General features: G+C 35.7%; 1 protein-coding gene across 28 annotated transcripts in view; it reads left to right on the forward strand.

The window, feature by feature from the left end:
- LOC136854603 (uncharacterized) overlaps positions 1 to 15,000 on the forward strand; it is a 671,913-nt gene that overhangs the window by 444,046 nt on the left and 212,867 nt on the right. For 5 of the 28 annotated variants that reach the window (XM_067131112.1, XM_067131107.1, XM_067131109.1 and 2 more), the window contains exon 1: positions 686 to 807. The exons of 22 other annotated variants lie outside the window; for them this stretch is intronic. The gene's annotated coding sequence lies outside the window, so the exon portion shown is untranslated. Of the gene's footprint in view, positions 1 to 682; positions 808 to 15,000 lie in introns of those variants that run through there. One more of the 28 variants, XM_067131106.1, reaches the window with a different exon arrangement.

Below are 15,000 nucleotides of genomic sequence, written 5' to 3' on the forward strand. Positions count from 1 at the left end.
GAATGAATTTTTCTGTGATTGTATTTAATTAATTATTTTATAACTATATTTAAACGGACCTTAAATACGATGTGAGCCTCTCTCTCTCTCTCTCTCTCTCTCTCTCTCTCTCTCTCTCTCTCTCTCAATTATGTTATTCTTCAGCCTTTATTTCGAAGTATTGTTCATCTCTTTAAAACAAATCTTGTCATGATGTTAATTGTTATTGATGTTTTCATAAATAAAACTCTTAACAGTCTCTCCTCTCTCTCTCTCTCTCTCTCTCTCTCTCTCTCTCTCTCTCTCTCTCTCTCTCTCTCTCTCTCTCATTAGTTATTGCTGTTTTCCTAAATATAATTATATCATTCCGTATCTTAACAGCTCTCTCTCTCTCTCTCTCTCTCTCTCTCTCTCTCTCTCTCTCTCTCTCTCTCTCTCTCTCTCTCTCAATATTAGTTGTTATTGCTGTTCTCATAAATAAAAGTCCTCTCTTTCAGTATCTTAACAGCCCCTCTCTCTCTCTCTCTCTCTCTCTCTTTTTTCCCGTTGAGTCATTCCCTCTTGTGCCTCTCTCTCTCTGTCTTCCTCCCTCCTTGCCTCCCTATCTCCCTCCCTCCCTGCCTCTCTATCTCACCCCCTCCCCACCCCTCTCCCATCTCCCCTCCCCCTTTTGCTCTGCCCAAATGACCAAGTTGTTGATGCCGTCAGTGTGGAGTGTTGGTTGTGAGCGGTAGTGTGTGGTACCGTGGTGTTAGCGGTGGTGTTCAGGGTGATAGCGATGCCGGTGCTCTTTCCCTCATGGTGATGAGGTCCTCGCAAGCGGTGATGGTGATGCAACTTTTATCCCTAATGGGGTCGTTGTGATGATGATGATGATGATGATGGTGGTGATCGCAGTGCAGTGGTGTGATAGTGATGCGTGATTCCTGTTTTCGTAGAAATGAATTCGGTGATGTTATTAATGCGCGAGTTTTGACTGGGGAGTATGGGCGAGCTTTTGTGTGATGTATAAAGTTACTTCATTTCCAATAGCAAATTTAGGTCATAAGACTTATGTATAGCGATGTTTTTTTAATTGTACAGTGATTTTTTTTATTGTAAACATTAAAGACATTTGATTGTTTCCTATTAGGCAAATGTAATTCGGTGATATTGTTAATGAGCGAATTTTGACAGGGGGATATGAGTGAACTTTTGTGGGATATACAATGTTACTTCTTTTCGAACAGCATGCTTTGGTTATAAGACTTTTATCTATAAAGTTTTTATTTTTACTGTGTAGTCATTGTTATCATTGCAAACATTAAAGACGCTTGATTGTTTGCTATTAGGCAAATGTTTAAGTATGTTGTGTTTTATCACTTAATCTAAAACAAAGAGGCTTTTATTGTGTAGTGATTGTTTTTATTGCACGCATCAAAGATATTTTATCCTTTGTTGTCAGGCAAATGCTTAAGTGCTTATTGTTTTATTAATCCATTTAGATCAGTGTTCCATCTTGTGTTTTTGTTTTGTTTTGTTGTTTTACTATTCCTGTTTCGTCTTCATCACAAACTTGACGACTTTTCGAGCACCTGTCCATTTATTTGTTTGCAAATCAGAAAGGTGGGTGAAGTATACAGTAGGTTAGTATTATTGTGTTCGTGTAACCCCTGATTCTGTTTGTAGTTAGGAATATGAATAAGGTAAAAGTTATTTGATTCGTATAATCCCTGATTCTGTTTGTAGTTAGGAATACAAATAAGGCAAATGTTATTGGATTCGTGTAATCCCTGCTTCTCTTTTTAGTTAGGAGCAGAAAATATTCATTACAGTCTTCGAAATCTTCAAGCACCTCGTGTGTCTATTTGCAAACAAACCCGAAAGTTGAAATATACATTACGTAGTCGCAGATTGGCGTAACTCCCCTGCAGTCGTGTGTTTGAATATGAGCAGGAAAGTTTCCGTGCCATTTCCGGCGTGTCCTTTTCGTGGGTGGTTACGGCGTTCGCGGGGTGGGTGGGTGTGTTCAGGAGGGGGATCGACGAGGGCTGGTGAAGGGGGAGGGGGAAGGCGGTACTTCGCCTCTTTTGTTTATATTTGTTCTTTGTTTATTCTACTTGCTTCGTAGTATGTTGCGCGATATCACTGACCGATATTTATGTAGGGCGTTGGGTGTAATGTATAGCACTTTTATTAATATGTGCTTTTTTTTTTTTACATTGTTCTGGAGGAGGGGATCACAGACCGTTATTTATATGGGGTGTTGCGTGTTGTATTTATATTCACTTTTGTTTAATGTTCGAGGATGACATCACTGGTCGGTGTTTTTAATTTGCCCGGTGTGTAATGTGTTTACTGTACATATTAGTATTCCAGAAAAATATAATATTTTTTGAGGTGCATACCTGCCATTAGTGGCGTAAGTTGTTGATTGATTTTATACGTAAATAAATAAATACTTCTTTTCCGAACAGTTATTTCTTTTCCCGAACGGTTATTGACTTGAATTGCTAGCCCAACGTAATATATATATATATATATATATATATATATATATATATATATATATATATATATATATATATATATATATATATATATATATATTATATATATATATATATATATATATATATATGTATATGTATATATATACATCTATGTGTTTATATATATATATATTTATTTATGTACATTTATATCGTTATTCTTGCACATGCAAAACATATAATCCCCATCAATTCAAAGAAAATATATCGCAGAATTGCACGGCCCTGTGATGGCTTCGCCTAAATAAATAATTCGAACGTTATACAATTATTATTAAAGAATTAAAGTTCTCCCTTTAACCCCATGAGTCCTTGCTTACACTTCCCAAGGCTCTTCTATCCAGAGGAGGTGGGACCAGTCAATTCCAGTGTGATGTCACGCTGCCGGGTACAGAAACAGCAGGCTTCATATAGGGAACATCACTGAAAGTTGCATCTCTCTCTCTCTCTCTCTCTCTCTCTCTCTCTCTCTCTCTCTCTCTCTCTCTCTCTCTCTCTCACGGTTTCAACAAAAGTTCAATGTTGTGACTTTTAGGGAAAGAGACAGAATCTTCGGTGAGTGAAAGTGTTGGTTGAAAGTGAGTCTCACTTAAGAACGAAGTAGAAAAATTCAGGAATTTAGATGAATTGATTGGTAAATTAGGAATTTTGGCAACTTTATATTAATTTTAACGTTACATTGATTGAATTTATTCATGGTTTTCATTAACTGAAAATTTGAACGGGTCGCCAAAGGTTATGAACCAAGGTTATGAAATATAGGTTGTAGTGGAAGAACAAGGTCTAACCCCAAGGAAATGAAGAAGGCATTGTTTCCTGATGCTTAAGAAGAATATTACGATGGAGCTTGTAAGTAGAAAGTGTTGTCAGGCGAAGGACAGTGTGTATTAATAGTTCATGTTATACATTAATGTACCACTGGACGTATCCTAATGAGAACGCATAACAGTATAAGAATTTAAAAGTGGTACATCTGTAGCATATATATAAATGTATATACATATACACATATATATGTGTGTATGTATGTATATATGTATATATACATGATAAATATACATACAGTATAACACTTTTGAATTGTTATACTATAAGTCATTCTCATTACAATATATGCAGTGTGTATGAATGTATATCATGAACCATTTATATATATATATATATATATATATATATATATATATATATATATATATATATATATATATATAGAGAGAGAGAGAGAGAGAGAGAGAGAGAGAGAGAGAGAGAGAGAGGTTTATTTATTGTTGTAATTGTGCGCGCTCCCGCGCTCGTTTGCATGCATGAGCTTGTGTTTATTTATGCAGCATGACGTAGGAGTGGTTTCAAGACGCTTTTTTTCTTCTGCTTAATGACGACAATGCGTTCCTTTGACATGGTGGTGTGTTATTGTTGGTGCTCAAGTTTTTTAAGAATGAGATTAGATTATTAGTTTCATGAGCTAACGGTGCAAATGTTATTTCCACGGTTGAGAACAGAAATAGATACGCGGTTTTTCTACGCGGGTACATTCAGGGTCGCGAGTTAAATTACCCAGATATTATTTTGGGGGATGTGTCTCTCGTCTAAATGTAAGGGCAGGTGATGACCTTAGGCATGTTTATTCGTACGTAGCCTGTAGAGGTATTTAGTAGTTCTTTTGGGTAATGACCACTGTCATTTTGATAGTTATTTTACATTCCTTTCAGATGAGAATTAGATATTAACAGATGTGTGTCTGTTTTTCATAATCTCTCTCTCTCTCTCTCTCTCTCTCTCTCTCTCTCTCTCTCTCTCTCTCTCTTTAAAACAAATATTATCTAATATTCATTTTTATTGATGTTTTCTCTAAATAAAACTCTCAACAGTCTCTCTCCTCTCAGCCTTTATCTTGAAGTATTGTTCATATCTCTCTTTAAAACAAATATTATCATAATATTAATTTTTATTGATGTTTTTCTAAATAAAACTTGATCTTGTATTGTTCATTTCTCTCTTTAAAACAAATAATATCATATATTCATTTTTATTGTTGTTTTCCTAAATAAAACTCTCTCTCTCTCTCTCTCTCTCTCTCTCTCTCTCTCTCTCTCTCTCTCTCTCTCTCTCTCTCTCCTTCAGCCTTTATCTTGAAGTATTATTCATTTCTCTTTAAAACAAATATTTTCATAATATTCATTTTTATTGATGTTTTCCTAAATAAAACTCTTAACAAAGTCTCTCTCTCTCTCTCTCTCTCTCTCTCTCTCTCTCTCTCTCTCTCTCTCTCTCTCTCTTAGTTATTATTGCTGCCTGCACATTCGAAAAGGTTGGGTTGCTTTACGTATTTTATATACCCACGTAATCCTCGCAGTTACTTGGTAGGCAGCATCTTTCTGAGTAAGGTAAGCGGATCTATTCACCGTCCATCACGTACTTCAGATAATTCGATGATTTAACATGATGTTAATGTGTTGGCTCAAGGTTCTCCATTTCGAACATTCATATAGATTTGAGTTTCTGTTAGGGACGGGAAAATAAGAAAACAATCGAATCAAAGTAATCTTTTACTCCCAGGTCTTGTTCTTTTGTAATTGATACTTGGCCTGCTCGGGTGAATTAAATTTCATTGCCAGACATTGTTATTTAAATGTAATGTCAGTTACAACAGGTTTTAAGAAGCTTGTCAAGATGATACTTGAAACGTTCTGGTAATACATGACATGCGTTCAAAATCAAAATAATGATGGTGACATCATGAAAATTAAGGTCGTTGCTCTGTCTGTCATTTTTTGTGCCTAGTTGGCTTAATCTAGTTGTGTTTGGTCTTTTTCAAATGGAGGTGAGCAGTTTATTATTATCGTTTTATTACGTCGTCTATGTCAGTTTGCATCTATTTAACTTTTAACAATCTGTGCATAGCATCACATTGAATTTTTTATTATGTTTGGTGCGTTTTTGTTTCTCAGGGTGCTGATGTTATCAGTAAGCTTTCAATTTTGAAAGAATATCTTTTTCTTTCTTTCTGGAAGCCCTTTTTTCATTTGGAAGGCTAGTTCTAGGAGGTGCTACCCATCTGGTTTCCTATAAGTATTTTTTGGGATGAGGTTGCTATGCTAGCTCATGCCCTGTCCCGTAAATGTTAAAAGGGTATATAAACCCCTGGCGTCTGGCATATCTTGGTAGTCAGCTATTGGAAGTGATGAACAGACCTAAAGTCCTCGATCGGACGACAAGTGAATGCGTTGATGCCGTCAAAGATTTGTGTCTATAAATATCGAGACGTTAAATTCATGTGCACGCGTTTTTTTTATGTCGCAATTTGCACATTATTCATAGTCATCCTGTTAAAATTCTAGCTTTTCAATATTTGCAACTTCTTTGCTTCTTATATGAAACTCCGTAAGGGTCGCTTCATTGCCCCAGAATGAACGTTTTAATCGATGGTACTTTCGATTATTTGGTCAAATTCAATTTGACCAATAGAATGGAAGGGTCATCATATTTGACATCTTATACTGGTAAGCCAGACAGATTTAGATTTTGGTCATTCAAATCACAGGGTTATCTCGTGTAACTAAGCCATTTTTAGTATTATTTCAATGACATGGTCACCTCCTTTGACCGTGCTGTCATGAGCAAAGTAATTGATGTCATACCCAAGGTCTGTTACTATCTTGGCAACTGTTTGTGGTCAGGTGCCTTAATGGAGTCTCTCTCTCTCTCTCTCTCTCTCTCTCTCTCTCTCTCTCTCTCTCTCTCTCTCTCTCCATTTAAAGAATCCTCTGTCGGTGGATTGTCGACATAATGGCTGCTTGCCAGGTCTTCCGTCATGTACGGGGCTGCTGTTGCTATATCTCTGATGATGTGGAGTGACAGGAGAGTTTTGTGCAGCTGGCCGTGTAAAGGTTAACACTGGGAACGGGGCTAAACGTTTTTGGCTGTTATGGGTGCTGCTAAGGCCACGCTGTTTAGGCAGTTGCGAAAAAGGCTGTGACTTTTTTTTTTTTCGTTTTATAATTGATGAGGTGTTCGGTCGATGAGGTGTTCAGTGCTGTTCCAAATTACGTTTCTGGTGGTCTTGAAATGACCTAAATTTAATATTTTTTTTTTTTATCAGTTTGGTAGTTTAACTCTTACGAGACTCATTCAAGGTTCAACATTCGTGACGATTTTCTCAAAAAAGTAATATGCATGTCGTTTTTTACCTGTATCCCATCATTATTAACGTCAGTTTTCCTTTGTGTTTACGTAAATTTCTTTCACTTATTTCTTATAAATAATTAATTCCCAAAAGGTGGCAATGCGAATGCGTCACACTGTGATCTCGTGCATGTATGCTTTCCCTTTCTTTTTTACCAAAACTTTGATTACCTTATAAACAAAACCTCGGTTTGTAATCTTTCCCCCGCGTACTGGGGCACTCTGTTCATGCATTCGGTGGCATTGATAACCGCTTTGTGCTGTACTAATAAGACCTTGCAGGGTACTGAGGTGCGTTCGTGGGTTGGTTAGTGCCTGAAGACTCACTTTACAGAGATGCGAATTACGTAACGAGAGAGCGTCCCGATTGAATTATGAATAAGGCAGTTTGATGTTTGTTTTATTTTGCCATTTTTCTCCCTTATATTAGGCTGTGGCTTTATCGTATGCATTTGGGCACAGGTTTTGTGTATATATATATATATATATATATATATATATATATATATATATATATATATATATATATATATATATATGTGTGTGTGTGTGTGTGTGTATATATATATATATATATATATATATATATATATATATATAATATATATATACACACATATATATATATGTGTGTATGTGTATGTATCATCCATTCTGTAATGACACTTTGACTTATTTATTTAATAAATTCTGTAAATATAGAAAATCTAGCGTATTGTCATTCGATGACTGTAGCATCTTCCCTCATTAAATGACTTGTTGTTTGGCAGTTCATTTCTGTTCAGTCTGTAAATAACAATTTAAAGGATTTCAATAACCTTATTTTATTTTTCTTAAGCAGTTCTTAAAGTTAATAAAGAAAGCATTGATCATACTTGAAGATTGTAACCGTTGTAACAGCATACAGTTTCTAGGTTTAGTTCCCCCTTGCTTTGTAGCGGGCTTGTTCCGTTTTCTTTAATGCATTTTGTTTGATCTTGATTAAAGTGCGAGGTATCGAGAAGTTAAAAAGGTCATTGTGGTTAATAAAAATACATGTTTTGTTGAATTTCAACAGGTTCTATTTATTGACATACATTATCTTTGAATGTTCCTAAAAACTCTCTCTCTCTCTCTCTCTCTCTCTCTCTCTCTCTCTCTCTCTCTCTCTCTCTCTCTCTCTCTCTCTCTCTCTCTCTCTCTGATCTTTCCTATTTTTGCCCACTGCTGATCTGTCGGGATAAAATAATAATAATGGACTAAATTAGGTTATATATTATAACGTGTGTTTGTGTGTGTGTGTATATATATATATATATATATATATATATATATATATATATATATATATATATTATATGTATGTATGTGTATATATATATATAATGTAAGTCTTTCTACCTTGGAGGAGTGGTGGTTCCTGAGGATGTTAACCTTTCAGTTCTTAGCTTTTTTTTTAATTTTATGGAGTTTCCAGTCTGACTGCGGCCCATTGCAGCTTACTAACCACTAGGCGTTTTGCGATACTCAAGTCAACAAAGGCATAGTGAATATTTAGGTGAAGGGTATTAAAAAGTGCTCCCCCGTGGGATCGAATTCTGGTCTCTCTGGTAGATCGTGTATGAAAAGTACCACTAAGCATATTCGTGTTATATGTTAGTCGGCTGGGACGGTAATATGTCAAGAGATGACACATCGAGAGAGAGAGAGAGAGAGAGAGAGAGAGAGAGAGAGAGAGAGAGAGAGAGAGAGAGAGAGAGAGAACACTATATCTCATAGGAATAACTTAGACTTATCCTTGAAAGAGATAAAGATGTGTCTATGGGGGTAATCGGGGTAAAGGCAAGAGAATCTGAAAGCTATTCATCAGAGTGGAAGGAATCACTTAGAGAGCGAGGAACCTTTGAATTACTGGGCTCCACTTAGTGATTATGGGATGATGGCGTCTTGTTGCCTTTAGGTGCCCATCTGATAAGAGAGTAATAGATACTTTTTTATGTTGTAGAAGTGTATTTCTCTGTAGCTATTAGCCGCTACAAATTGACTAATGGTCAGGTTATTCTGGGTTAACGCATTTTTTGTTTGTAGAATTTGAGACTGAAATTTAACTAAATGTAAATTTGTTTAACAAAATGTAAATTTAACAAAATGTGCAAGTTAGTAAGTTTCATTTTTTTGTAATGAAAATTAAATATGATACAAAAACTACAAAAAAAACACATACTTATGTAAATGAAAATTAGTGACAAGAAACTGATGCAACTCAACTTCCGTGTCTTCTTTTTTATCCGAAAGATGTCCCTGTATTTTTAAACCTTCGTCCAAAGCTAATGACCCTTATAATAATATATTTTCAGTAGCTTATCTGGGCCGCGATGTGTCATCAGTAGCTTAAGATGCCCGAGACATGCTAATATCCTCTTTAAAGTGTGTATCATTGCCAAGGCAAAGTCAGGTATCCAGAAATTTATGGCAATATCGAACTCTCCTTTGATGTCTGTAATAACCAGCGTTCTTGCGTTGCCATTTCAGTCGAAGGAGAGATGTAAACCCTTCTTGGAAAAATCTATTTGTAGCTCTTTTGCGTTTCTTAGTAAAGTTCAGATGATCGTTCTGTAACTGTACTTGATTACGTAAAGATTTCAGGATTTTAAAGGACGGAGGAGTGTATTTGCAATTAATGTCATATAGACAGCATTGTTGGTGAAGAAATTCACAATGATGTCAGCGTATGTATACATTTTTAAGACGTATATTTACAATTGCATCATTGTGGATGTCTTCGCCGTTTTATTGACTTATGCGACTAGGAGATATTTATAAAAATAAAACATCATTATTAAACATTGTTGACGTTGTGTTTTGTAGTCATGATACATTACATCAGATTGTTCTCATTTACATAGTTCTGAACCCCCTTCGGGTTGCGTGACGTCATAGAAATTATGAACGGATTTTCCCGATTTGGCATTAACATTTTTAAATAATTGTGAACGTTGTATTTGTAGTACATTGCGCTCGTGCCTAGTCAAGGAGGTCTGCAGAGAAAAGGGGATGGCTTCCTGCTTCTGCTCCGCGTGGTTTTATTCACGCGAGTTTTCGTTTATCTTTTTTTTTTTTATCAACTGGTATCTTAGTGTGCATGTATCGCAAACTTATGTATTTCTCCCTGTTTATTAAAGCACGTACTACCCGCTCGCACGCACGTATACATAGATACATACATACATACATACATACACACATATACACATTATATATATAATATATGTATATGTTTGCAAAGATGTAATATATATATATATATATATATATATATATATATATATATATACATACATACATACATACATACATACATACATACATATACATGTATACACACACACACACATATATATATATATATATATATATATATATATATATATATATATATATATATGTGTGTGTGTGTGTGTATTGAGCGTGTATGAATTTAGCATATATCTGTTTTGGTATGAACTGCCTGTTATGGTAATTATCATTATCAATACCAGTAGCAGTATACCCAGTAATTCACCTCTGTAGAAGGTAATTTCCTGTACGTTACCAAATCTTTTGACAAGGTCACAGAGGATGTCGTTAAAGAAGACATATTCCGTGAGCATGCAAATGTCTAACGTCACCTGTGGCCCTCAGCCTCAGCCGTGACGTCATTTTGATGTACCGCGTAAGGGATGGTGACGTCATGTCATGCCGCCTTTAGACATTAGTAACGACTTTGTAAGGAAGTTGATTTAAGTTTCTGTAAGAGACGGTTGAAAGGTAAGATGTGGAGATAGAAGTCCATTTCTTGTTTGATATGTGTGTGTATATATATATATATATATATATATATATATATATATATATATATATATATATATATATATATATATAGACAGACAGACAGACATAATCGATTTATTATTATTCTAATTTTACGCAGTTTCGGTATACGGTATAATATCGCGAAATTCACGCCCCATGTTCGGTATCTTGCTAAACAAAGCGGAAAAAGTATCTTCTCGTGAGCGGGTAATATTGCAAAATTCACGCCCCATATTTGGTATCTCACACTAAACAAAGTATTTTCAGTGCACTGTATAATGTTGCAAAATGCATGCCCTGTATTAGGTATCCCACTATAAACAAAGAGGCAAAAATATTTCTTCGCCTGAAATGCAATAAAAGTGAAAATTGTGTTGCCTTTAGCCTTAAAAAAAAAAAGAGAGATTGATCTTCCATTAATTGAGTTAAAGGCTCTGCAATGAATGTTTAGCAGTTCAGGAGGGTAGTAACAAGAACTGCGAAACCCTGACTGGTGGAATGAGGAAGCGAGGGATGTAGCGAAGGAGACAGAAGATTATTAGAGGCACAGTTGCAAAGATGGAAAGGGTATTTAAGATCTGAAAAAAAAGGAAAGTGCTAGAAATAGGGAGATGAAAGTGAGTAAGAACTTTTGAACTCTCTAAGCAGTTATTTCAGTTTCAAATCAGTGCTTGCCAATTTGCAGGCAACAGCCATTCCCACAGCCATTCTCAACCCATTTTTGTATCTCGCAACTTTGCAGATGCGTCCGATATTGTCTCTTGACTTATTGCAGCCTTCAGTCCAGGAAGAAATTGAACAGCCATGGAGAGATAACTTTCTAAGAAAGTTTCAGTGGACTTTTTTTGCTGTTGGAAAGAGGCACATAGTCAGATGACATCCGGGTATTCAGTGCAGGCTGCTGCAGTGCAGTGCTAACCGCTTCAGAAACCACTAGTTGCTTGTAGTCCACCTTCATTGATGGCAGCCTTAATTATTAAAATTAATAATCTGTGTTTTCGGGTTTTTTCCAAAGTTAGTTCCTCGTTGGGTGAGTGGGTTCCGTTCTCAGCTAGCACTCTGCTGGCCGCGAGTTCGAATCTCCGACCGGTCAATGAAGAATAAGAGCAGTTTATTTCTGGTGATAGAAATTCATTTCTCGCTATAATGTGGTTCGGATTTCACAATAAGCTGTAGGTCCCGTTGCTAGGTAACCAATTGGTTCTTAGCCACATAAAATAAATCTAATCCTTCGGGCCAGCCCTAGGAGAGCTGTTAATCCAGCTCAGTGGTCTGGTTAAGCTAAGGTATACTTAACTTTTTTCCAAAGTTTTTTTTTCTATTTTAGCATTTTTAATTCGTTTGCAAAAACTTGTTTACAAAATAGTCCATTCTCACTCTGATCTATAGTTTCGATAATGGGCTAGACGCAGAAGCTGCAACCGGAAAATTTTGTTCAATAACATTGCCATTGCTTTGCAATCGTCGTGGCATGTCGAGAAAAAGTCGTAATGTTTGTTTCTGTTCTGCTCTTGCGTTATAAAAGTGCTCAATTAAAGTTATATTAGGTCGCTGACTGGTGGGTTATAAAAAGCCGTAATCTTTGGAGTGGAATAAAAGTTGTTTATTTTTTTTATTTCAGGTAAAAAGTTTATCATCTATTCTTTTTCCTCGTACGTTGTTACGATTACTAATTAAAATCCCATTAAGGTCATGAATCGAGAGAATAAAACCAAGTCTCACTGGCACTTGCAGAAACAAAAACAAAAAAAAATTTTTCTTTTAAATCAAAAATTGAAAAATATGCGTGACTTTTTTGTGTGTGGGAGACTGATGGAAACAAAAAATGAGAATGAACACTTGAAAAATAGTGCTAAATCAAGCTGGTTTGTTGACATGGAGGAAAGGCGTAGGAAAACCAGTATTTAGATTTTATAGGTATGGCCAGTAGTAATGGAAAGGCTATTGCTGTGTACCTCAAATTTCTTTTATATGTAGGCTAAGTGGGCCCCTTTATAATTGGAGCAAAAGAACATGTTCTCTCTCTCTCTCTCTCTCTCTCTCTCTCTCTCTCTCTCTCTCTCTCTCTCAGAGTACTCAAGATAATAAGATAGGCTGGTAGGCTGACAATCGCATTGTAATGTTGGCAGAGAAAGGGAAAAAGTTCTAACATTGCATATGTGGGTTTGGTGTCAAGATTTCCTGCCAACAGTGACTCAATAGTTATTTTGATTTTACTCTGTTTCGTATTCTTATTCGTCCTTGTAATGTTTTTCCGAATTTGGAACAACTTTGAAATAATTAAAGGTGCGCGTCGACAAGTATTTATTCCATTGCTCATGCATTTTTAAGTTTGATTAATTCGGTGCTTTTCTTACATTCAGAGGATTATGAGATGGAACAAACTTCCAAGTACTTTTCGTGGTTTTTTTTTATTTTCTGTACTGTCCGCCCTTAGATCTTAAAAACTACTGAGGCTAGAGGGCTGCAAATTGATATGTTGATCATTTACCCTCCAATCATCAAACATACCAAATTGCAGCCCTCTAGCCTCAGTAGTTTTTATTTTATTTAAGGTTCAAGTTAGCCATAATCGTGCGCCTGGCAGCGCTAGAGGACAGGCCACCACCGGGCCGCAAATTCCCAAGATGTATACTAGTATTACACCAGCCCCGGATTTTTGCCATGCCCCTAGGTTAGGTTGGGTTAGGTTAGGTCAAGATAGATTAGATTACTGTTCCGTTGTTAATTTGGGTGTGGGAAACATACTGAGATTATTTTCAAGGAAATTCTATGGTTAGTTTTTAAGATGAGGCGTTCCGCTTTTGTTCAGGGAAAGGTTCCGGTACTCTGTTACATCTCGGGAAAATGCCACCCGGCCGTGGCTGAAAGCTCCGCGGCTCATACAGCACTATACACTACAGAAAACTCGATTGCGCTGGGGAAACTTCGGCGTATTTTTACTTGTTTTCTGTATTGAACTCACTGAAGAAAGAACGATGGGAAACTAATGGTTTCAACCCGCGAATGAAACTAGGTACCTGTTCGTAGCTCTCAGTGCGGGTACCCTACTTCTTATTTCTTTATTTCCTGTGTTCTTCCCACATTTAAAATGGCTCTTCGTTTTCTATTTAAACTTCCAGGTCTTTTCTACGTCTGGGATATTCCTTACTGTTTTCGTGCAATTGCGAAAATTCATAGCTATATTGCATAGTAATGGCTACGAGTACAGGAGTGACTTTTCTTCGTAGCAGTTGTTTCCCGTCAACTTGTTTGCGCAACGGAGAGTATCCTTATTGAGGTGATAATTCTTAGTAATGTTTCTGACTTATTGAGGTGGTAATTCATAGTAATGTTTCTCATCGACTTGCGTAACTTACGTGTTGGGTTCAAGTCATGTTAACTCTGTGACTTTTTTTTTATCATTTTTGAATTTTTTTTTTAATTGGATTTGGTCAGCGGTCTTTTAGCTACTAGCGGATCCAGAAAAATTTCTTGGGGGCGGGACCAATTTTCATATAATATATATATATATATATATATATATATATATATATATATATATATATATATATATATATATATATATATATATAGATAGATAGATAGATATTTTGATATATATATAATCGATTTTTATTTTTTCCCATTTTTATATTTGTTATTTATGTTATTATCTAAATCTTCACTATTATTATTTTATCATTATTTTTCATGGGGGGACACGTGCCCAGGCGCCCCCCCCCCTGGATCCACTAGTGCTCTCAGCAGACAATTGTAGGAAGTATTTTCCTTTCGTTTTGCAGTTCTTACGGACAAGTGCTATGAGCATTTGAAGTCCAGTAATAATAAATAGCTTTGACTAAGCGGTAAACAATAAACAGTCCAAATTTCAAGCTTTTATTTTTTCAAGAGAAATTTCTGCAGCTAAATATGATTTAAAATGTTTATTTATTACTGCTTCTGTTAAGTAATAAAGGAATTCTATACTCTCTCTCTCTCTCTCTCTCTCTCTCTCTCTCTCTCTCTCTCTCTCTCTCTCTCTCTCTCTCTCTCTCTCTCTCTCTCTGCTTCCCTACCCGTATTGAAGCTTTCTTGTATAATAATCAAAAGTATTAAGTTTAAGTAAAATTTGGCATTTCTCTTGTGAATAAATTATGAACATTGAGCTTCTGTTGACAACCTATTGAAGGTTTTGAAATACACATTTATGGACGTGTCTTTTCCAAAATGAATTAGACACACCCTGTTGTAAACGCGCTCGTGCGAGGTACACACCACATACATTATATATAATATATATATATATATATATATATATATATATATATATATATATATATATATATATATATATATATATATATATATATATATGTATAAACACTTACATACATACACAGAGATTAAACGCCGTAATAATTAAAGAAGATACACTTTCCAGAATTATGTAAAATTACACAGGAATGCAAACCCGCTCGCGCGCAGCTGGAATATA

Source organism: Macrobrachium rosenbergii, chromosome 29 (genome assembly GCF_040412425.1).
Source record: "Macrobrachium rosenbergii isolate ZJJX-2024 chromosome 29, ASM4041242v1, whole genome shotgun sequence".
Lineage (NCBI taxonomy): Eukaryota > Metazoa > Arthropoda > Malacostraca > Decapoda > Palaemonidae > Macrobrachium > Macrobrachium rosenbergii.